The following is a 24,389-nucleotide window of genomic DNA, read 5'->3' as shown; positions in this document are numbered from 1 at the left end:
ATACATTTGTACTATGGAAATATCAAACACGTTTTGTCTACATCTTTTGGATGTATTTAGTAAGAGGGCTATACATGTCTGTTTAATTACGGTACTACCAGGAGTCTATTTTTTTTTGATCAGGCATCAAGCAATGATTGTACTTCTTAAACTTTAAAGCGGAACTTTACCCATAACAACTTGATGTACACATAATGCTCCTTAGCAAGGAACACACATTCCACAATAATAATTATGCTACTGAAATTGGTGTCTGCTATAAATTGCCTCCAGCATTGTTCCTGTCTCCTCTTGCTGGAGGCTGCTATTTACAGCAGTAAATTAAAAAGTGGAATGGTTTAAAAAAAAAACAAAAAAAAAAAAAAAAGTTATATTCCTGGAATGTTGAGATTGCTAACTGTCACATTTGCTTGTGCTCTCAGCCAAACTGTCAAACCATCAAATGGCTGATGTCATAACTGATCACATCTGCAGCACCATGCCCAGTTGTAGATCAAACAGAAGTAGCTTTCTGGGCTGTAAAGGATAGGAGGGTTTAATCGGCCTTTCACAAACTGGGCAGTGCGTAAAAATGGAGGAGAGTAAGTGTATGTGTAGTCCTAATGTAGGGATGTGTGATCAAAGTGGATAGGAAGAAAATATGTGCCCTGAGGGCTATTCCAACCTGAGAACCGCCATGTCAGAGGCACTGCACATCCCTATCACAAGGGGGTTACACTTTTTCTTTTTTATTATATCACAGCCACACTTTAAGTGTATTTCTATTTTGGGATCAAGCCTACTTTATATTTGTTACACATTCCCATAGCATAACTTTACAAAACATATTTAGAAACTTTCTGCATACCTTTTACGTTTCCAGGCACCTGGGAGGCACAGAAACAGATTCCACACCTCGCTGCCAGCAGCCTATGAAAGGGCATTTAGCCTGTGTACATCCAATCCCGGCATTTCCACGCACCCTGGGGGGGGGGGGGGGCACAGGTTGTGGAAATACAGTTGGCTGGACGCTATACTGAGCAGTATTAGGGCTTACAGCTGTATACCCCAAACGCAGAATACCTGAGTTCCAGACATATGTCCCTGAAAGAATACGGCCCTAAACACCAGTACAGTGTCCGGTCAACATAGGTTTCAGCCTACCATAGACTTTACCAGACTGCTGGGAACCTGTGCCTCCCGGGTGCATAGAAATGCCGGGATTGGATGCACATGAGCTAAATCCCTAATGTGAATGAGGCCTAAAAGAAGTCTAACTGTATGCTGCTGTCTGTTCTCAGAAATAGGAGCTGCCTGTAGTGTCCTATGTATACAGCGTCTCCAACAAGAGAAGGGGAGATATGATATAAACTCACTTTATTAGGTACATCTGTTCAATTACTTGGTAATACAAATTGCTAATCAGCCAATCACATGGCAGCAACTCAATGCATTTAGGCCCCTTTCACACGGGCGATCGATCCGCCTGTCAGTTTTTCAGGCGGACCTGATCGGATGCTCCATGCATCCCTATGGGGCAGCAGATGTCAGAGGTGACATGTCTGCTGACACCCGGTGCTATCTGATTCCGATCCTGTCCGTGAAATCCGGACAGATGGAAACCCTATTTTCCATCCGCCTGGCGGATCCGATTGGATGAGAACGGACAGGCGGCCCATTCTCATCTGATCTCCCCATAGAGGACAGGGGGGATCTGACAGCTCCGTATCTGCACACAGAGTGGAGACGGAGCTGTCATCCGCCTGCTCAGCGGATCGATCCCCCCCCCCGCTGAGCAGAATGGACTCCGTTGGGCGGTGCGCCCGTGTGAAAGGGGCCTTAGGCATCTAGATGTAGTGAAGACAACTTTCTGAAGTACAAACTGAGATTCAAAGTGGGGAAGAAAAGGGGTTTGGTGACTTTGAGCGTGGCATGGTGGTTGGTGCCAGAAAGGCTGGTCTGAGTATTTAAAAAAAACTGCTGATCTACTGGGATTTTCCCAAACAACCATCTCTAGGGTTTACAGAGAATGGTCTGAAAAAGATAAAATATCCAGTGAGTGGCAGTTGTGTGGATGAAAATGCCTTGTTGATATCAGAGGAGAATGGGCAGACTGGTTTGAGATGATAGAAAGGCAACAGTAACTCAAATAATCACTTGTTATAACCAAGATATGCAGAATACCATCTCTGGATGTACAACACATCAAACCTTGAAGAAGATGGGCTACAGCAGCAGAAGACCACACAGTGTGCCACTCCTGCCAGCTAAGAACAGGAAACTAAGGCTACAATTCACATAGGCTCACCAAAATTGGTCAATATTAGATTGGAAAACGTTGCCTGGTCTGAGGAGTCTGGATTTCAGCTGCGACATTGGGATGGTAGGGTCAGAATTTGGCGTAAACTACATGAAATCATGGACCCATCCTGACTTGCATAAACAGTTCAGGCTGGTGGTGTAATGGTGTGGGGGATATTTTTATGGCACACTTTGGTCCCCTTGGTACCAACTGAGCATTGTTTAAACGCCACGGCCTACCTGAGTATTGTTGCTGACCATGGCCATCCATTTAGGACTACAGTGTACCTATCTTCTGATGGCTCCTTCCAGCAGGATAATGCACCATGGCACAAATCACCTCAAACTGGTTCCTTGAACATGACAATGAGGTCACTCCAATGGCCTCCACAGTCACCAGATCCCAATCTAATAGAGCACCTTTGGGATGTGGTGCAGATTTGCATCATGGATGTGCAGCCGACAAATCTGCAGCAACTGTGTGATGCTATCATGTCAATATGGACCAAAATCTCTGAGAAATATTTCCAACACCTTGTTGAGTCTATGCCATGAAGAATTACCAATTACCGCAAAGTGAGGTATCCGTACGTCAGCAGACTTTGCGGGGTTATACCGGGATGATGCCTCTAGCTAGAGGCATCATCCTGGTACCGTTGTTTAGAGCTGGCGGTCGGCTTTCCAGCGGTAATGACCAATGCAGCTCGGGGGCTGCTCGATCGTTACCCTGGCGAACGGGAGGGGACGCCCCCCCCTCCCTCGGCTCTGCCCGGGTCTCCCGTCCGCCGGCTGGATGGAGTCCCGATCTAAGCCAGATGCGGCTTTGATCGGGTCTCCGATGACGTAACCCAGAGGCGGCGTCCATGAAGTCACTTCCGGGTTACTCTGCTGCTAAAGGCGGCAGATTCAAAAAGTGAGTGTATTCAAAAATGCAGTTTTCGGCGTTTTGAATACATGGAAGTGTAGTGGAGGGGTCGAGGGTCTTTTAGACCCTCGATCCCTCCATAAAGAGTACCTGTCACTGCATATTGCTGTCACAAGGGATGTTTACATTGCTTGTGACAGCAATAAAAGTGACCCTATTTATTTTTTTTTTTAAACCTGTGTTAAAGTTAATAAAATAGGAAAAAAAAATTTTAGTCGCCGTTAGCTCGCACACAAAACAAAACGTATGCGGAAGTCGTGCCGCAAAAGAAATCGCTGTTCAAACCACACGTGTGAGGTATCGCCGTGATCGCCAGAGCGTGAGCAATAATTTAAAAAAAAGAGTTACACTCTAACTCTAAACTGATAACCGTTAAAAATTTTAAAGCGTCGCCTATTGACCGTAGTTTGTCGCCATCCCACGATTGTGCGCAATTTTAAACCGTAACATGTTGGGTATCTATTTACTCGGCGTGACATCATCTTTCACAATATACAAAAAAAAGGGCTAACTTTACTGTTTAGTTTTTTTTAAATGCAGTGAAATTAGATTTTTCGTAATTTTCCCCCAAAAAAATGGCGTTTTAAGGACCGTTGCGCAAATACCGTGTGACAAAAAAAATATTGCAATGACCGCCATTTTATTCTCCAGAGTCTTTGCTAAAAAAAATATAATATTTGTGGGTTCTAAGTAATTTTCTAGCAAAAAATACTGATTTAACTTGTAAACAAAAAGTGTCAAAAATAGGCCTGGGGGGGGGTAAGTGGTTAAAGGCAGATAGATCTGAAAGCAAAAGGGGTCCAACCTGTACTAGCAAGGGTGTGTGTGTGTGTGTGTGTGTGTGTGTGTGTGTGTGTGTGTGTGTGTGTGTGTGTGTGTGTGTGTGTGTGTGTGTGTGTGTGTGTGTGTGTGTGTGTGTGTGTGTGTGTGTGTGTGTGTGTGTGTGTGTGTGTGTGTGTGTGTGTGTGTGTGTGTGTGTGTGTGTGTGTGTGTGTGTGTGTGTGTGTGTGTGTGTGTGTGTGTGTGTGTGTGTGTGTGTGTGTGTGTGTGTGTGTGTGTGTGTGTGTGTGTGTGTGTGTGTGTGTGTGTGTGTGTGTGTGTGTGTGTGTGTGTGTGTGTGTGTGTGTGTGTGTGTGTGTGTGTGTGTGTGTGTGTGTGTGTGTGTGTGTGTGTGTGTGTGTGTGTGTGTGTATATATATAGTAATGGACTTTCCTGTGTTCTCACTCACACAGCATGCAGGAAAGTCATTATTATTATTTATATATAGTAATGACTTTCCTGTATGAGCATGTGTGTGTGTGTGTGTATATATATATATATATGAAATAATGACTTTCCTGCATGCTGTGTGAGTGAGAACACATATAGTGTGGGGGGGTCGCACAAGTGAGTGGAGAAGAGGAAGCACCCCAGCCTATCGGGTTGTAAGAGGGAAGTTCTGGTTGCAGTGCTGTCCGCAGTCACCACACGCTAATAAAGCGTCAGTCATTCCCGAAGGAATATTGAGCGGAGGCTCCCCTAGGCTACGAGTCACCACGCTGCCGGTCAGAAATATCGCCGCACCACACTTACCGCTCCGTTCTCCAGTACAGGGTCCCTCAGCAGCCCCGCTGTTTCCGGTGCAGTCCCGTTACTTCCGGCCGGTAAGCCAAGCAAAGCAATGTATACACATAACCCGACTACCTCCTATCACTGCTGATTCTTAGCTTCACACAGACCTCAACGTGATAGCAGACCTGCTTTCCGCCCACTAGGATCCGCTATTGGACGATTCCTGCGAGGGTCCGCCCTATTGGGGCGCTCATTGGTTGGCAAGATGATGGACTCGCTCTACCCAGCCTCCTGGTAAGCCCTTTCGCAGGATGCCCGCCCCTCTCTGCTGCTGATAGGACAGGACGCACGTCGTTTAGGAAGCGGAGGTTGCCTATTGGCTGTAGAAGGAGTTCTGCTCATTGCATAAGATTCACGTGGAAACCCATGAGATGGAGCTGGTGTTATGTACAGTGTGTGTTATGTGACCGCTCAGTCGCTCACTAATTCCAGAGGGATTCTGCTGAGTCAGACCATTGCTGATGATAAAGTGTTACGGCTCTAGAATCTAGATGGACATGGCTAAGACTGCCTGCTGACCTAGGTTTCTCTATAAGATTGCAAGGCATGCATGGGCTAGCTATATACAATGAACCTTCAGGACATTGGGGGAAGCCACCCAGCAGCATGCTTATTTATGTACATGGGATATGTATGCATTCGATTGTGGCTGCCTTCATATTATAGTGTTGAGGTTTTTTTTTTTTTTCATTTGGCTAGAGTAACAGAGGGTTATATCCTCTGTCAGGCTTTTTTTGCCATTTGTGTCCCATTGCGGATATTTCTCTTCACTTCCTGTCTTATTGTCAAAACAGGAAATGAGAAGAAATCCCTCTAAAGTGAGGGAATCCCTGGTTTTCACTAGAACTAGTGTCCCCATTAGAAGTTCTCTCCTCTATTCCTGTTCTGGGGACAACCCACATTTTGGGATTTTCTTATCAATGGCACAAGTAAACTGAGAGGGTAAGTCTTCCTCACAGGGTCCCAGACAGCAATAAAAACCCAACAGGTGTTCTAAGCCCCTATCCAAAACTAAAAAAAAAAAAATGTACCCAGAACATAGCTGGAGTATCTCAATGTAGAAACACGTTAGCCACCATGTCTTTTTACTCACTGAGGAATGACAATAAAGATTTGGAATATTTACAGAGTTGCCGGCTGTAGTTTTCTTGATATTGTATCTGGAGTGTTGTTTTGTGGTGTGAACACATGATCACGGGCAGAGTCACCACAATTTTGCCTTGAAATTTCAAATGGCTAAAAAACATGGGACTCGGTTGTGATGCCATACCTTCTAATGGCACCCTAATCGCACTACGATTGTCACGCAGTAAATTGCAAGGCGCGACAATGTCGCCCAAAAGAAGCTAGTTTTCCCTTTTTGAGAGAAAAGTGACAGGTGTTGCGATTGCAGCATGATTTACCGCATGACAATCGTGGTGAAATTGGGATGCTATTACAACGAATGGCATCGCAATCGCGTCCTGGCGTTTTGCAGCCATTTAAAATTGCGGGGGAAATTGCGACAATTCCGCCCACGATTATCTGTAAATGCAGCCTAAGAGCTTTGCATGTTTTTAACGTGAAAAACAAGTTGTCTACTTGCCACATTTAGGATGCCATTAACACTGAATGCCACCACAAGTGCAGCCTCATAGTGTGATTGGGGCCTGATCAGCTGTAGGGAGAGGCCAAGACAGCAGTTTTGTGCCTCAATAACACTAGCAGTTGTTGAGCAGCGGTTTTACTGCTCCCCTTTAGCTGCAAAGATAAGGCAGGGGTGTACATATGTCACAGCCAATTGTTTCCTGTGTGTCCTTGCTATGACAGATGTTTTACAATGCAGTAAAAAGTCTATCACCGCACACTGTAAGTTCAGCCTAAATATGGGTAACACTGACAATTATGACAAAATATGGTTAGAGAATAGGCAATCCTAACAATCATCAAACTATCATACCTATACATATCCATCAAATAGGCTAGCATGATCTTGCGTGGGTATCAAATGGGCTATAGTAACAAAGTGTAGGAAACAAACAAGCAACCATAACAATGCATAGGCAACAAATAAGCAGTTGCTGCAATACATGGGCAACAGAAGGGTAGTTGTGACAATACAGAAGACAAAAAAATGAGTAATGATGGCAATTTATGGGAAACAAATAGGAAATTGTGACAATACATGGGTATCAAAACTGTTGCAGAAGGTATGCAGCAAACGGGGGTAACACAACAGCAATTATGACAATACGTGGTTAGCAAACAGGCAATACTAATGCATGGGGTAACACAACAGCAATTATGACAATACGTGGTTAGCAAACAGGCAATACTAATGCATTAACATTAAATGGGCACTGCTGACAATACATCTTACTGACTATCGGGAAAAATACAGTACATGGCGATTGATTGGGCTATACTGATCCTACATAGCTATCAAAACAGCTACAGTGACAATACATGGGCAACAAACAGTAAATTGTGGCAACACATGGGCAACAAAAGCAATTGTGAAAATACATAGGAAACAAATGTATAGTCTTTGCAATACATGGACAACAGAAGGGTAGTTGTGGCAATACGTAGGCAAACATGATGACAATTCATGGATAATAATCAAGAAATTGTGACCATACATGGGTATCAAACCAGTAATAATTACAATACGCATGCAACAAACAAGCAGGTATGCACTAGAGCAGTGATGGCAAACTTTGGAACCCCAGATGTTTTGGAACTACATTTTCCATGATGCTCAACTATACTGCAGAGTGAATGAACATCATGGGAAATGTAGTTCCGAAACATCTGGGGTGCCAAGGTTTGTCATCACTGCACTAGAGGATCCAAGCACCTCTGTGCTCACCACATTCTGCATTGACGTTTACTATAGCGCACCTAAAATTTAGAAACCAGTCAACCCTAGAACTTGGGCTCGGGCGCATTTGTAAACCCAGTTTTTACACTGCTTGATGCGTTAACATGGTTAACTGATATGTTGGCAGATATTACACCAATCACCCATAACTTTATGACCACCCACCTAATAATGAGTAGGTCCCCATTTTACTGCTAAAACAGTGCAGAAGGTATGCTGTGGAATCTGGCACAAAGTCATCAATAACCAATCCTTTAGGTCCTGTAAGTTGCAAGGTGGGGCCTCCATGGATCGGACTTGTTTTTCCAGCACATTCCACAGATGCTAAACTGGATTGAGATCAGGAGACCAAGTCAACATCTCAAACTTATTGTTGCCCCTGTAATCAGGGAATACCATTTCCACGAAGGGGTGTACTTGGTCAGCACCAATGATTAGGTAGGTGGTACGTGTCAAGTAGCATCCACATAAATGGACCCCAAGTTTCTCAGCAGAACATTGCTCAAAGTATCACACTGCCTCCTGGTGTCATCTTCCACAGGTAAGTGACACACACACAAACCTGGCTATCTATAGGATGCAAAAGAAAACATGAGTCATCAGACCAGGCCACCTTCCCTCATACGGTCGCATTGCAGGCTCTTTTGGCTGTGGACAAAGGTCACCTACGCAGCCCCATACACAACAAACTGCGATGCCCATTTTTTTCTGCTTTCAACACATCAACTTCAGGGACAACATGTTTACTTGCTGCCTAATATATACCACCCACTTTCAGATGCCATTGTAATAAGATAATCAATGTTATTGTCATAGAAGTTAATAGGGCTTGGAACATAGAAATTCACTCGATGCGCTGGAAAGCTCGCTTGCGGATATTAATATTTGCCAAAAAGCCATTAAACCCTTGTACTGAAAAGTACAATGTACAGCTCTTTTGTATAAGGTTATCCAAGCGCTCGGCAGCACAGAAATGAACAGAAACGCTTGCTGTAGTCAATTCAATGCCATCTGGAGGGTTCCTCTTAGTGACTGTCCCATCCAGGGCAGAGCAGTTTTATTTACAGCAAGTGGACAAAAGGGGTTACAGGGAGTGGCTTCAAGACCACCAATCACAGAACATGTATACATTCAAAAAGTACAAAGGAACTAAGGTGTGAATGGACATGATTTAACATAGAGGCTCTCAACTGCCACAAAGGACAGAGCACATGGCTTCTCATCATTCAGTTATGTCAATCCATAAACATGAACCCATTACCTGTTAGTGGATCTCATCAAATATGATTCATATAAACCATATTTAATAGTGACCATTCTATTTGTTCCAGTCGATGAGGCTTTTCTCTGCATAAGACAATAGCAGCAGTATTTCAGTCATACGGATCAAATATGACTAAAAGATGCCATCCATTAATCTTAGTAAAATGATAAGAATTCCATATCACAATTCACAAACATATCTCCGCAGTAAATAGACGGGGCCCCAGATGGCGGGTATAGATTTGTGCGATAGACTCTCTTTGCTACAAGTATTGTGCCATCTAATCTTGATGGAAGGTTTTCACTAACAAGTCTTTCCGCAATGACAGTTAAAGCAATATTCGCTGTGAATAGCGATTACCGGTAAAACTAACACTAGGAGACATTATGACTATTTAACTAAAGAAATGTCCACAATGAAATTTCCACAACAGTATTTACTTAGGCCCCATTCACACTTGTGCGACCTGTCATGCAACTTTGGACCCAAAAGTCTCATGACAAGTCACGCCCCATGTTTACCAATGAATACCATTCATATTTGTTCGACTTAAAGTAGTTCCTGCACTACTTTGATCTGACTTTCATGCAACTTGATGACCATAGACTTCAAAAATTGCATCAAGTCGCACAGTAAAGTCAAAATAGAAATTGCATTATTTTTAAGTTGCAAATGTGAATGGACACTTAACCAGTCAGTGGTCATAAAGTTATGGCTGATCCATGTACAGTGGGGATTGAAAGTTTGGGCACCCCAGGTAAAAATTTGTATTAATGTGCATAAAGAAGCCAAGGAAAGATGGAAAAATTTCCAAAAGGCATCAAATTACAGATTAGACATTCTTATAATATGTCAACAAAAGTTAGATTTTATTTCCATCATTTACACTTTCAAAATTACAGGAAACAAAAAAATGGCGTCTGCAAAAGTTTGGGCACCCTGCAGAGTTAATATCTTGTACTGCCCCCTTTGCAAGGCTGAGACCTGCCATTGTCATGGATTGTTCTCAATCATCGTCTGGGAAGACCTGGGTTGCCCAAACTTTTGATCCCCACTGTGTACACCGAAGCCACACTGTCAGGACAAAAAAGAAGGTTTAAAAAATCTGCCTGCAAAAGAAAATGCTATATGTAATACCTCTCCGACAGCCAATACCTCAAATCTTTACTCAATTCATGAATTCAAAACATTTTGTTGGGTTTGCAATAGAGTATAGAAATGTAAACATTAGTGCATATATCAATAGCATAGAATAACATAAGGTGGGTATACACCATGTTATACTCTATCATATACAACATGCACAATCGAGAATACATACACCCAATACATCTACAATTACAGTCAGGTCCATAAATATTGGAACATCGACACAATTCTGATCTTTTTTTGGCTCTATACACCACCACAATGGATTTGGAATGAAACAAACCAGACTTTCAGCTTTAATTTGAGGGTATTTACATTAAAATCAGGTGAACGGTGTATGAATTACAACAGTTTGTATATGTGCCTCCCACTTTTTAAGGGACCAAAAGTAATAGTACAGATTAACAATCATAAATCAAACTTTCACTTTTTAATACTTGGTTGCAAATCCTTTGCAGTCAATTACAGCCTAAAGTCTGGAACGCATAGACATCACCAGACGCTGGGTTTCATCCCTGGTGATGCTCTGCCAGGCCTCTACTGCAACTCTCTTCAGTTCCTGCTTATTCTTGGGGCATTTTCCCTTCAGTTTTGTCTTCAGCAAGTGAAATGCATGCTGAATCGTATTCAAGTCAGGTGATTGACTTGGCCATTGCATAACATTCCACTTCTTTCCCTTAAAAAACTCTTTGGTTGCTTTCGCAGTATGCTTCAGGTCATTGTCCATCTGCACTGTGAAGCGCCGTCCAATGAGTTCTGAAGCATTTGGCTGAATATGAGCAGATAATATTGCCCGAAACACTTCAGAATTCATCCTGCTGCTTTTGTCAGCAGTCATATCATCAATAAATACAAGAGAACCAGTTCCATTGGCAGCCATACATGCCCACGCCATGACACTACCACCACCATGCTTCACTGATGAGGCGGTATGCTTTAGATCAGGAGCAGTCCCTTTCCTTCTCCATACTCTTCTCTTCCCATCACTCTGGTACAAGTAGATGTTGGTCTCATCTTTCCATAGGATGTTGTTCCAGAACTGTGAAGGCTTTTTTAGATGTTTGGCAAACTTTAATCTGGCCTTCCTGTTTTTGAGGCTCACCCATGGTTTACATCTTGTGGTGAACCCTCTGTATTCACTCTGGTGAAGTCTTCTCTTGATTGTTGACTTTGACACACATACACCTACCTCCTGGAGAGTGTTCTTGATCTGGCCAACTGTTGTGAAGGGTGTTTTCTTCACAGGGAAAGAATTCTTCGGTCATCCACCACAGTTGTTTTCCATGGTCTTCCGGGTCTTTTGGTGTTGCTGAGCTCACCGCTGCATTCTTTCTTTTTAAGGATGTTCCAAACAGTTGATTTGGCCACACCTAATGTTTTTGCTATCTCTCTGATGGGTTTGTTTTGTTTTTTTCAGCCTAATGATGGCTTGCTTCACTGATAGTGACAGCTCTTTGGATCTCATATTGAGCATTGACAGCAACAGATTCCAAATGCAAATAGCACACTTGAAATTAACTCTGGACCTTTTATCTGCTCCTTGTAAATGGGATAATGAGGGAATACCACACACCTGGCCATGGAACAGCTGAGCAGCCAATCGTCCCATTACTTTGGTCCCTTAAAAAGTGGGAGGCACCTATACAAACTGTTGTAATTCCTACACCTTTCACCTGATTTGGATGTAAATACCCTCAAATTAAAGCTGAGTCTGCAGTTAAAGCACATCTTGTTTGTTTCATTTCAAATCCTTTATAGAGCCAAAAAGATTAGAATTGTGTCGATGTCCCAATATTTATGGACCTGACTGTAGTAAAGTGTCCCAGTGAGGTCTCTGTTGGATTTTCCTTATATTATATTTAATCTTCAGGGAGTGGGCTTGAAAGCTGTAGGACAAATAGCTGGCCACCCACGGACTCAACATTTTTGGGAATCTAGACATAGATTGCCCCAAGTTTCTTGAACAGCATAGGTTTGCAATAGTAAAGTTCAACTTTACTGATAGGGAGAGCAGAAGCCTTCTAAATCCTGGCTATAACTTTCCTTGAGGCCATAAGGATGTGTACAAGACAAAAATGATTTGCAGGGCAACCCACTGGTTTTCTATTTAATAAGGCCTCACAAGTGATATTGTGAAAAGATTTGCCCATTACTGTGTATAACTGTTTGTAAATGTTTTACCTTGGGGGGTACTTCCACCATACAGTATATGTGCAAAGGTGCCTTCTGAGTTACATCCCCTAAAGCAAGAGGAAGGATAATCATAAATGGTTTTGAAGATTGTCGAAGTGACAAATTACCAACGTAGGAGAAGTTTATAGTTCACATTTGTCTAAACATTTAGAGGTAGTAAGCTGGATTTGATTCTATTGTTCTGCCATTATAGTTTTATTCAGGTCCCTTTGACATTTTGAGACCTAAATTCATTCAGTGGGAGTGATAAGGTTTGTGATTTAGATAAGATTATTACTGTTTATGTACTAGGATTAGCCATTCTCAACCAGGGTTTCGTGGTGGAATCCCTGGGTTACTCCTCCAAAAGTTAAGGGTTCTTTGAGCTGTAGCTGACTGATTGCCCATCTGAAGGTCCCTGGATATTTCCAGATCCAATGCCACTTGGCACAGTCAGCGGAATCACACCAATGATCCTTTTAGCTATCTGTAATGCCCAGTACACACGATCCGAAAATCGGACGACTCTCCATCCATTTTTGTTTGGTTGCTAGGAACTCTCAATTATATTCGCAAATGGGAGAGGTTACTTACGATACAAATTTTCTCGGACGATGATTCAAAAGCTTCCGGTATGCGTAACCACGCTGTAGCGTATGAGGGGAAAATGATGTCTACTGCTCATGCGCGGTCTACTGCTCACCATTCTTTTCGGACGAACAACATACTGATAATACGATTATCGTACGATGTGTTATAATACGATCAAAATTTTTATGCTTGCACGACCGGATAATATCGGGCGAACTGTCGTGATCGCCTCTCGTAAGCTGTGTACTAACGATCAGATTATCGTCCGATCCTTTCACAAGCGTTAATTTTCGTCCGATTTTCGGATCGTGTGTACGGGCCATAAGGGTAGCATTTTGACCCCACTGGAAGGGGGGGGGGGGGATCTTGCAACTAACAACCTATGTAAAGGGCAATCTTTCTAATAAACCCTAATTCATTAATATTAGCAGGGATTCTCGGGAAACCTGAACATTTTTTCAAAGGTTCTTATGTAGCAAAGAGCTGTACCGATTGCTTTTTCTGACAGCTCCATATCAGCCTACCACTGGGTATGCTTCGCCCATACCCCCACCTGTGGGACCTAGCTCATAAATTTGACTCACTGAGGCCGGCACTATTTTCTTTTCCTCCTCACCTTGTAGGACCAAGCAGCATCTCTTACCTAGCTGCAATAAACTTGTGGCTGTGCACTTGTTGCTCTCCAAGTGCAGATCCAGCTGTACAAATCCTTAAATAGGCTTCTTGTGTTAAGGCCTGGATTGGGATTGATGCCCTGCTAAATGCACAGCTGTTCCCAAAGGGGACATCATGGCTATGCAGCTATCTGGTATGTAATTCTCCCTGCCTTTTTTTGCCTTTTTATTTGTTTTTGATGCATGCTGCATCTTCCTTCATAAGGCCCCTTTTCCACCTGTCCATTCCGTTTTCTGCTCAATGGGGGAACGATCCGCCGATCCCCACTGAGCAGGCGGATGACAGCTCTGTGTGCGGAGGTGTCAGATCCCCGCTGTTCTCTATGGGGGAATCGGATGAGAAGGGACCGTGGGAGCAGGTCTCGGGCGCGCATGCCGTGCGCCTGCTCTCTAGCCCTACAGCTAAGCAACAGGTCCGGCAGGCCGCGGTGGCCGCTGGGGACCCAGCGATCGCTGCAGGGACCGACAGAAGGCGGTGTGCTGTTGTAAACACGGCACACCGCTCATCTGTCACTGATTGAAACAGGGCTCCTGTGTTCCTGTTATTTCGGGAACACAGGAGCCCTGTTTCCATCCACCAAGTCTGGCCCCCACACAGTTAGAATCACCCCCTAGGTACACATTTAACCCTTTGATCGCCCCTGGTGTTAACCCCTTTCCTGTCAGTGTCATTATTACAGTAACAGTGCATATTTTTAGAACTGATTAATGTAGTAATATCACTGGTCCCCCCAAAAGTGTCAAAAATGTCAGTTAGGGGTCCAATCTGTCCGCCGCAATGTCGCAGTCCCGCTAAAAATCGCAGATCGCCGCCATTACTAGTAAAATCTAAATAAATAAATAAAAATGACAAATCTTTTCCCTAGTTTGTAGACGCCATAACTTTTGTGCAAACCAATCAAAATGCACTTCTTTTTTTACCTAAAATATGTAGCAGAATACAAGTTGGCCAAAAATCATGAAAACAATTTGATTTTTACATTTTTTTTGAATTGGGAATGTTATATAGCAGAAAGTGAAAAATACTGCTTTTTTTTCTTTTTTCAAAACTGTCGCTCTTTTTTTTGTTTATAGAGCACAATCAAAAAACCGCAGAAGTGATCAAATACCACCAAAAGAAAGCCCTGTTTGTGGGGGGGGGGGGGGGGGGAGCGGTTAAAGTAGGTGGGGAACCTTTAACCATCTTAGTTATCTTAAGTTACCAGATGACTTACGTAGCATTGTACATATTATATTATTATTCCTAATGTGGAGTTCTTCTTTAGATTTGTTCAGTATCCCTGCTTGTCAGGGATTGATTTTTACTGAGACAAGTCCTTGGGCAGCAAGCAGTGAAATTGTGTGCTGTTACCACCTGGTATTTCCTACTGCTAATTTGCTGCAAAGCCATGTGTGTCACCTCATCCTAGTAGCCAGTTGTTGCAAAGAAGGTAAGGGGCACTGTTCAGTTAAGAGTTTGTTTTTTTCCTTTGAGGTGTATGGGAAGCGAATTATGGGCTGTTACCATTTAGTCCCTCTGGATCAGCCTGTGCCGCTCATGCTTTGGCAGGTAAAGCCCTGTATGTGGGAAATACACTCCACCTGTGAAGGGGCTACCTATTCAGGCAAACAGTCCTCTTCAGACTCTTCCAAAGAGAAGATACGGATGCACATAAATGTATGAATCCTGCTGGTTCAAGCAGCCAAGGCTAAAGATGACACCACCTAACAGGCTGTCGCATTCAATAAATGCGTGGTCAATACACTCTTTTTTTTTTCATCAAAATAGTTTATTAAAGTTTAAGAAAAACTGGTTTACAAACTTTGCTCTAATGAGCACATGAAAATATAACACAAAGATTTAAATTGTAACAGTAACATGTTGCACAATGACAAGTCAGGTAGAAATGTCCAAAGCATGGGACACATATAGTGTCCATATAAGCAACAAACAGAGTAAAGGTAACAGTGCTTATATAGAGGAGTGGAGCAGCCCGACCCGCCCATGGGGTCGATCACAATCGGGCTCTCCAACATATCAGGACCAGCAGGGCAAGGGGAAAAGAGAAAAAAAAGAAAGGAAAGGGGTGGGTAGTGAAAGGGATTGGGGGAAAGGTCCAGAAGGAACAGAGAAAGTTATAGGAGGAAACGAAAGCGGAGGGGAGAAGAGGAAAACGTGGGGGGAAACGCGCCAGGTTCATTCCCCAGCCCCCCCCGGGACGCCCAGACCCATCAGCCATGCAGGTCAGTCCAACCTATGCAAGCGGGACAGTCCCCATCACCTCCACATACGTCAGTGAGGATTTAAAAGCAGACCAGCGCAGCCATGTATCATGAAATTTGTGTATTCTATCCTGGGATGTAAGAATTAGTTCTTCCATCTCTTCCATTTTGTTAATTCTGGGGAACCATTCCGCTGGAGTTGGAACGCGCGCAGATTTCCAATGTATGGGAATACACATCCTGGCGGCGTTAACCATGTGCATAGCTAAGGACTTGAGGTAGTGGCGTTTGGGCAGGGACGTATGGTGAAGCAAGTATTGGGCCGGCGTAAAGTCCAAGGTGTAGGAGGTGACTCGGCAAGTGACCTCGTGGACCATCTTCCAGAAGGGCTGGAGGAGGCAACAGCTCCACCATATGTGCAATAGAGACCCATCCTCTGTGGTCAATACACTCTAAAGGAGTAGTTTCCACTCATCCTGTGAAGGGACAGGATTCAGGAAATTGGCACATGTCCTACCTAGCTCATATAAAGTTTGGGCTGTCCATCCTGCTCAGCTGGGATGTGGTCCCTGAGTTCACATGCTAAATGCGTCGCTATCAGCGAGCCCTTTTGCTGGTCTCTGGGGCAGAATATGAGGAGTAAATCACTATTAATGGGGAAGCAGTGCAATATCATGGCTGGAGTGGACGCTTGCCTTAATAATACAGAGATACTGAGCTTCCTTATGGATGAGGCACTGCTCTGCTGCTTAATAGTCAAGTGGTCAGTGATGAAGATGACTGACCAAAAGGTTGTCAGAATTCATTAAGCATTTTTTCTTTTACAGAATTGTCTAATTCTTTTGTTTATAACGCAAAAAATAAAAAATCGCAGATGTGATCAAATACCACCAAAAGAAAGCTCTATTTCTGGGGAAAAAAATGGCATCAATTTTACTTGGGTATAACATTGCAAGACCGTGCAGTTGTCAGTTAAAGTAACACAGTGCGGTATCACAAAAAATGGCCTGGTCATTAAGGGGGTAAAACCTTCTGGTCCTTAAGTGGTTAAAGCTCTGATAGGTGAAGAATCTTCAGCATCTGAGAGTATCATCTAAAAGCCATAGGAAATTCTCTTTTGTGCAAGGACTAATAAACGTAGGGGAAAAAAATCCACTTCAATGCCTAATTCTTGAAGATGTAGCACAATTTCTAGATGCTAATGGACCTCTGCAGTCTTAGTCCACCATTAAAATTAAAAAAAGTATTTAATTACAATTCAATGAACTGATAAGGCTCTGTTTCTATTTGTGTAAGAAACAATTTTTAATATTAATAGTCATTTCCTTTTACCATGTAAAAACACAATATTGATGGCATTGTCATATAGTGTGTTGCATTTATCAAGAACAATTGAGAACACATTTTTGGCCTTGTGCAAAATATTTAGAGTTGCCAAAGTAACTCCATCCTAAATCAGCTAATATTTCTTTCACAAAACCACCCACATTAAAGTCAATAATATTCATTCATATTTGGTTTGCGATACGCGACTCTCAGACGTCTATAAACAAAAGTACTCCAATTAATTGGGCTTCTATGTCCATAACCACACAGCAACCTGTGACCTCCCCTTATCAGTGCACATAAAAGATGAAAGGACAGTAGAGAGGTAGTGCAGATCCTGGGCTGGTATGGAGGTCGTCTAAATTCCAGGAGACTGCTAGAAATATGGTTATCTAGATTAGAAAATAGTCTCACTCTCTAGCATACTTAAAACTTATAATCATAATTTCCTGACAGACTCCATGGCAGCATACGTATCGGGTTTGGCCCTGCCTCCAAACCTACCCATAGGACCTCACTCCCATAAATCTTTGCTCCTGTTCAGCACACGTGTTCTTTTTTTGTCCTCCAAAGGATTACCTGATATCCTACCTGAAGATGGTTTCCGGGAGATGGATGTCTCTACCTGTCGGGTATTGAGTCTCCAATAAGCCCCAGCTGCTGCGGGGTATGGAGTAGGGGCGAAGACGTATGCAGCCTTGGCCAAAAAGCCCAGCTGCTGCGGGTGGCCGGTACCCTAGAAGAGATAAGTCCGGTGTGTGCATCCATCCCTGGTGGTCTGCGGTTTGTGAGTACTATAAGTCCTCCATGGCAGCTATTGTTTTATTTGTTTGATTTTGTATGCCTTATTGTTCTTACCTGGTTTTCCTGCCTTCCCTGGTGGCTAGTGGTCCGGGGCCGGTCAGCGATTCACTTCCTGACCGGCCGCCGGTGCGGTACGCTACTGCGCATGTGCGGCGCCTCGGGAACGAGGCTTGGCTCTCGGGCATGCGCAGTAAGAGCTCGGCGCATGCGCAGTGAGTCGGCGTTGGTGGCGATCACTGATGACGTCACCAGGCGCCATATTTAAACCCCAGAACTGTCAGCAGTGTTGTGTTTATACACACTGCTGATACTGGGTTTTCCACTCGACTACAGCGATAGTTTTTGGACCTGCTGCTTGCTGCCGCTCTGCCTGGTATCCTCCTGGTTACTGGTGAGTAACTGGCCCCAGTTTGGGAGCGCCCCCCCCTCTGTGCTTCATGTTTTCTGACATTGCTGTCCGGCTCATCTCTGTAGGTCAGCACCAGAATGGAAGCTACTTTGCCCTCCGGTGGTCAGCCCGCCCCTAACAGGTATTGGGGGCTTCTTAGTGGGGTGTGGGTTATAGGGGGTGGGGGTTGGAACTCAAGTGTTCCTAGCTTCCTGTCTGTTTTTCCTTTGTTTCTTTTGTTTTCAGCCCTCCTCGCTCAGAGACTAGACATTCTTCTCAAAGAAGCGAAAGACGTTCGAGTTCTCGCCACCGGCACTCTACAGGGAAATCCTGTTCGGGCTCCCATCATCGTAAGGCGTCCACTTCAGCCAGCCACTCAGGGAGACCTGACAAAGCAGGTTGCAGGGGCTGTGGCGCTAGTGTCCCGGACAGAAAGTCCTTCTGTGATGGATGTTTCTCCCAGGCTGCGGAAGAAAGGGATACTTCCGATCAACGCATTGAGGCCTTGGTCAAGAGGGTGGTGAAGGACTCTTTAGCCCGAGATGGGTGTCAGTCGTTCTCAAGACACTGCCCTGTAACACTTCAAGTACATGATGACTTTGAGTCCGCCCATGCAAGCCATCAGTCGATGCTCTTGTCAGGTAGCGACTCTGAAGATGAGGATCCCTGCCTGGGTTTCGAATATGCTTTGGTGCCTTCCCTGGTAAAAGCAGTCAGAGAGACCTTAAATTGGGAGGAGTCAGCTGTTCCCCCTCCCAAACAAAAGAAGTACTTTAAACAGCTCAATAAGGAGCGTGTTAATTTTCCCTTTCTGGGAGAGTTGGGAGAAATTATATCGGAGGAGTGGAGGAAGGTGGAACGAAAGAATTCCTTAGTCTCCAAGATGGCGAAACTATACCCCTTCAAAGAGGAAGATGTGAAAAATCTTGAGTCTCCTCCTCTAGTAGACGCAGCAGTCATGAGACTAGTCAAGCATGTGACCCTTCCCTTAGAGGATACGGTCTCATTTAAAGATCCCTTGGACCGTAGAATGGACTCCGATTTGAAAAGGATCTACCTCTTCCATTAAGATCCAGGATGTGTTGAGCTTTCTGCAAACAGGGTTGGATCTGCCGCTATCAGTGAGTTCGCTCAGAGTCCAGGTTTCGGCTATTTCGGCTTTCACGGGGATCTCCTGGGCCAGTCATACCTTAATACGTCAATTCTTTAAGGGAGCAGTAAGAATTAGACCTCAAAGAAAACCTAGATTTCCCAAGTGGGATCTGCCTCTAGTTCTAGATTTCCTGTCAGATCAGATTCAAGACATGTCCGAATCCATGACCATAAGGGAACTTACTCTGATAACAGCATTTCTGGTAGCTGTTACCTCAGCAAAAAGAGTGTCAGAAATTGGGTCCTTCGGGGCACAAGAGCCCTTCTTAACATTCTTTCCTGACAGAGTGGTGCTCATTCCCATGCTGGATGCGAGACCAAAAAGGACTTCTGTCTTCCATGAAAACATCGAAACTGTGTTACCGACCTTTAGACAGGAAGAAGAATCCTCGGTTCATCCGCTGGATGTTGGAAAGTGTATTAAGAGATATTTGGAAGTCACTTCTTCTTTTAGAAAATCGGAACATCTTTTCGTGACCTTCTATGGTAAAAACAAGGGTTCAAGGGCCTCGACGAGATCTATTTCATCTTGGATCATTCAGACCATCCAGTGGGCTTATAGGGCTAAGGGCTTGACCCCTCCAGCAGTAGTTACAGCTCATTCAACGCGGAGCATCTCTACCTCCTGGGCAGTTTCCAGACATGTGGCTCCTGAAGTTATCTGTAAAGCAGCGTCATGGTCCTCTATTAACACGTTTTTGTCCCATTACTGTGTTGAGCCAGCGGCTCTTTCGTCTGTGAATTTTGGTTTGCAAGTCCTGTCTGTTTGACAAAATGCATTAAACTTTTCTGTTCAGCACCTGCCCACCCTGTGTGTACGGCGAGTTATTTCCCGATACGTATGCTGCCATGGAGTCTGTCAGGAAAACGGAAAATTTATATCAAATACTTACCGTAATTTTCCTTTCCTGATGGACTCCATGGCAGCAGGAGTTCCCTCCCGGATTTCTGTGGAGGATAGTTACAGAACACGTGTGCTGAACAGGAGCAAAGATTTATGGGAGTGAGGTCCTATGGGTAGGTTTGGAGGCGGGGCCAAACCCGATACGTATGCTGCCATGGAGTCCATCAGGAAAGGAAAATTACGGTAAGTATTTGATATAAATTTTCCGTTTTCTCCACCAAAGAAAGTGAAGAGAATGATGCGGGAAACAGACAGTGCTGAAGCAGTGACAGGAGTTAGGAACATATTAGGGGAAGGAGGGGCAGTTCAAGTAGTGGGAAGTTTTTTTACCTTCATGCAAAGAATGCATTAAGGATAAAAAAAAAAAAAAAAACTTTAGACTTTAGAATCACCTTAATTTTTCATGGACCACATAACTAGAAGACGTGGCAGGGGATGTGTCCATTCCCTGCACAATTTGTGTTAAAAGGTGTCTCTCTTTTCCATCTCAGAAAGAAGAGTGGAGGGGGATTAGAGCACCTGTCATGTTTTTATTTTGCTGTCTGTGCCCCCATTGGGGAGATTCACCCCTCTCTCTGTCCTTTTATCATTATTACTGAAAATATAGCTGAAAGAAAATCCCAAACTTTGGGTTGTCTCCAGAACAGAAATACTGTAGAAATCTCCCATAGGGGACACTAGTTCTGGTGACAATCAGGGATTCCCTCACTTTGGAGGGAATTCCTCTCACTTCCTGTTTTGCCTATGGGACAGGAAGTGAAGGGAAATCTCCCCAATGGAAAACAGATGAAAAAATAAAAAACCCGCCGGGATTATAACCCTCCCTTAGTGTATCCAAAATCAAACCTTTTTCTTATGGTCCGCTTTCCTGCCTCCTTCCTATTACACAATTGGCGAAAAAAAAAATATATATATATATATATATAAATTATATATATATTGTATATAAATAAAATCTACTGTATGTCCCTAATACTTGGATGAGGATAGCATTTAAGGACTTGCAGCTGCACAGAAACTGCGCTGGTCACTTCAGGAGCCCTTGCTGCATTTCTGTTCATGCACTTCTGCCTTCTGGGATAGCTATGTCATAATTCCCAAGAGGCAGTTTGTGGGATCTTAAGCGTGCGCAGACACACCGTAAACGTAGCAAAGATCCCGGCAGCACGTCAGAACTTGCATTGAATCTCAATTTGAAATGGCGGTGCTGGAGAAGAGTAGTGTGGGGAGAACTTTCCCTACAAGCAAGCAATGCTGGACTCCATTAACTAGTAAGTATTTTAAAATTATTTTTATGTAGGTTATAGAAAAGTTTTAGGAATATAAAATTTTGATTTTTGATAGCAAGGGTGTAGATCTCCTTTAAAGCGGAACTTCACTGCATCTAAACACCACAAACCAAAAATGCTATTTAAATAATTTTTAATATTCAAAGCAAACACCTTTATCCATCCACATCTCCATGCTTTATTTTGCTGAGAAATCACTTTGAAAAACACCCCCTAGCATTTATGGTCGTGACCATCCTGAGTAAGGGCAGATGATTCATGTAGCATTTACTTCCTGGAATCCACCTTAGCTCAGCCATGCAGGCAGGAGGGTGTGCTTAGCTGACAAAAGCCCTCCTTCCCTTCTGATGACTCCTGGGATGTATGACATCATTTGCCTAGGCATGGGAACCAGGAAGATACCTGGAGAAATGTAAAAAAGAAAATGATATCTAGTATGTTTCTCAAATAACTAATTCTACAGTTGAATGTCACAATTATAAAATTAGTATTTCCCCAACGCAACAGAGGTGCTCCTATCTGCATATAAATGACATTGCAGACTCTAATATGAAAGGTTGCTGAGTCTCAGAAATGTATGATTTGTTCTAAATAAAATCAGAATGTTTGTAAAACTAAACTTCCCTTCCAGGGTTTGAATAATGCAGATTTAGTCCCTTGAAGTTCCACCAATAAAGCCCTCTTGTTCCTGGGCCTGTCTGTAAGAGCTTCACAAAGAAAAAGAGAAATTCCATATTTTTTTTTAGCATAATACATAAGACAACATTCCTTGTTACAGACAGACCCGCCCAGAGTTATATATACACTATATGGAAGCCCGGCAGTCATTCATTCAGAGTTTGTGACACTCCCACCTCTACGTGCATAAAGGACTTTGACAATGTACAGAAAGAATCAAGAATTTTCCAAGTGCGTCTGAGTTACATCACACAGAGTTCCAGGAGCAGGCTCAGCCCTATCTTCCTCTACTCATATTTGCAGAAGATGTACTTAGAAGACAGAATAAATATTGGGTGACTTTTAACATGATATGAACACAGAAATTAAAACTTTAGTTTTTTTTTTTTTTTAATTATTTAAAGCGGAGTTCCACCCTGGGAATATTTTTTTTTAATAAAAATACCCCCGGGACAGTCAGGGCTAGTACATTCCACAATGGCTAGCCTCTGTACTGTCCCGGGTTGCACTTACCTTTTAGGACAAATACTTACCTTGAAAAAGTATTGTCCAGCGCTGCCATCTCAGGTGTGGGCAGCTTGAAGCCAGCGCGATCCTCTTCTGTGTCCTCTTCTGTCTTCTTCGGGCCCACGATGCACTGCACCGGCCCCGCCGTCACTTCTGGTGCGCGCGCGTCATCCCTCCACAGCTTCTGGGCATGCTCAGAAGCTGTTTAGAAGGGAATGACGGCTCCTGCACCTGAACTGACGTCGGGGCCGGTGCAGGCGCAATGATTCCTGGGAGCGATGACGTTCAGCTCCCAGGAATCATTGCAAAGCCAGGAAGTGATGAATCGCCGTGGCCGCCGAGGGGAGGAAGAAGGAAGTAAGGTAAGTATATTTTCTTCTAAACGAGGCAAGTAAAAAAAAAAAAAAAAATTGCGATTATCCATTTGTTTTTCAGGTGACCCGGAGCGAGAAGATGGAGGTAAGTATAAATTTAGGGTGGAACTCCGCTTTAAATACATGCACATTTTTAGCACTGTAGTTGCTTGCTGATGCATATTTTTGAGGAGATATCATATACAGAGTTTTAGTGTCTTGCTATATTGGCTGTCTGGCAGGCAATGCAGTCAGCACAGTCATTGAGTATCTGCTGTGATTGGACCAATGACATGCTATGGCACATTATGAGTGAACTGGCTTCACACCGATGGGCTTGAATTAAAAGGGAAGAAGATATAGGTGAAGCACTAAGTGTCGGTTCACATTTGTGCGATCACAGAGATCGCATGTCATTCGGAGCGCACTGCTCCTAAAATTACATGCGATCTCTGTGCGGTGCAAATTCAGCCATACAGTGCTGGTTCACATTTCTACGAATATACAGCGTGTTCCCGCATCGCATCCGCACCCCTGGCAGTTCACACTGCCATATGCGATACGCTGGGGGTGTCAATTAAAAGTTAACGATTTTCAGAGCATCTTCTTATAGGACGGACTGCTTCCTCCTCCAATTCGGTCCCCAATGTAAAGCCTTCAAAGGGCTTGAATTCTGAACCGGATTCTGAACTGGAATTGGACAGTGAGAGCTCCCCACTGCTCTCATTCGTCAGGCTTAGAAATTGATATGCCTCTTCGGTAGTGAAAACTTTTTTGGACATGGTGGCTGTATAAAGGGTGACACTGATGGGCTGCACGATAGGTAGTGCTTGGATGCATGTCAGGTACTGCTGGGCTGCACGACAGGTACTCGGGTACTTTGATGAGCAGGTGACAGGTACTCAGCTACTCTGATAGGCAGGTGACAGGTACTCAGGTACTCTGATGGGCAGGTGACAGGCACTCGGGTACTGATGAACAGGTGGCAGGTACTCGGATACTTTGATAGGCAGGTGGCAGATACTCGGGGTACTCTGATGGGCAGGTGACAGGTAATCGGGTACTCTGATAGGCATGTGACAGGTACTCGGGTACTCTGATGGGCACGTGACAGGTACTCTGATTGGCTCACAGATAGGTACTAGGATGAGCTGGTGACAGGTCCTCTTTATTAGGTGGGGCCACCAGGGCACAGTGGATTTCACAGTAATTGGTAACTCACCGTTTCCAGATCTCCTCCTCACACTGGATTGTTG

The sequence above is a fragment of the Pelophylax lessonae genome (genome assembly GCF_965119305.1).
Source record: "Pelophylax lessonae genome assembly, chromosome: 3".
NCBI lineage: Eukaryota > Metazoa > Chordata > Amphibia > Anura > Ranidae > Pelophylax > Pelophylax lessonae.
Note: the sequence above shows the minus strand (reverse complement) of the source record.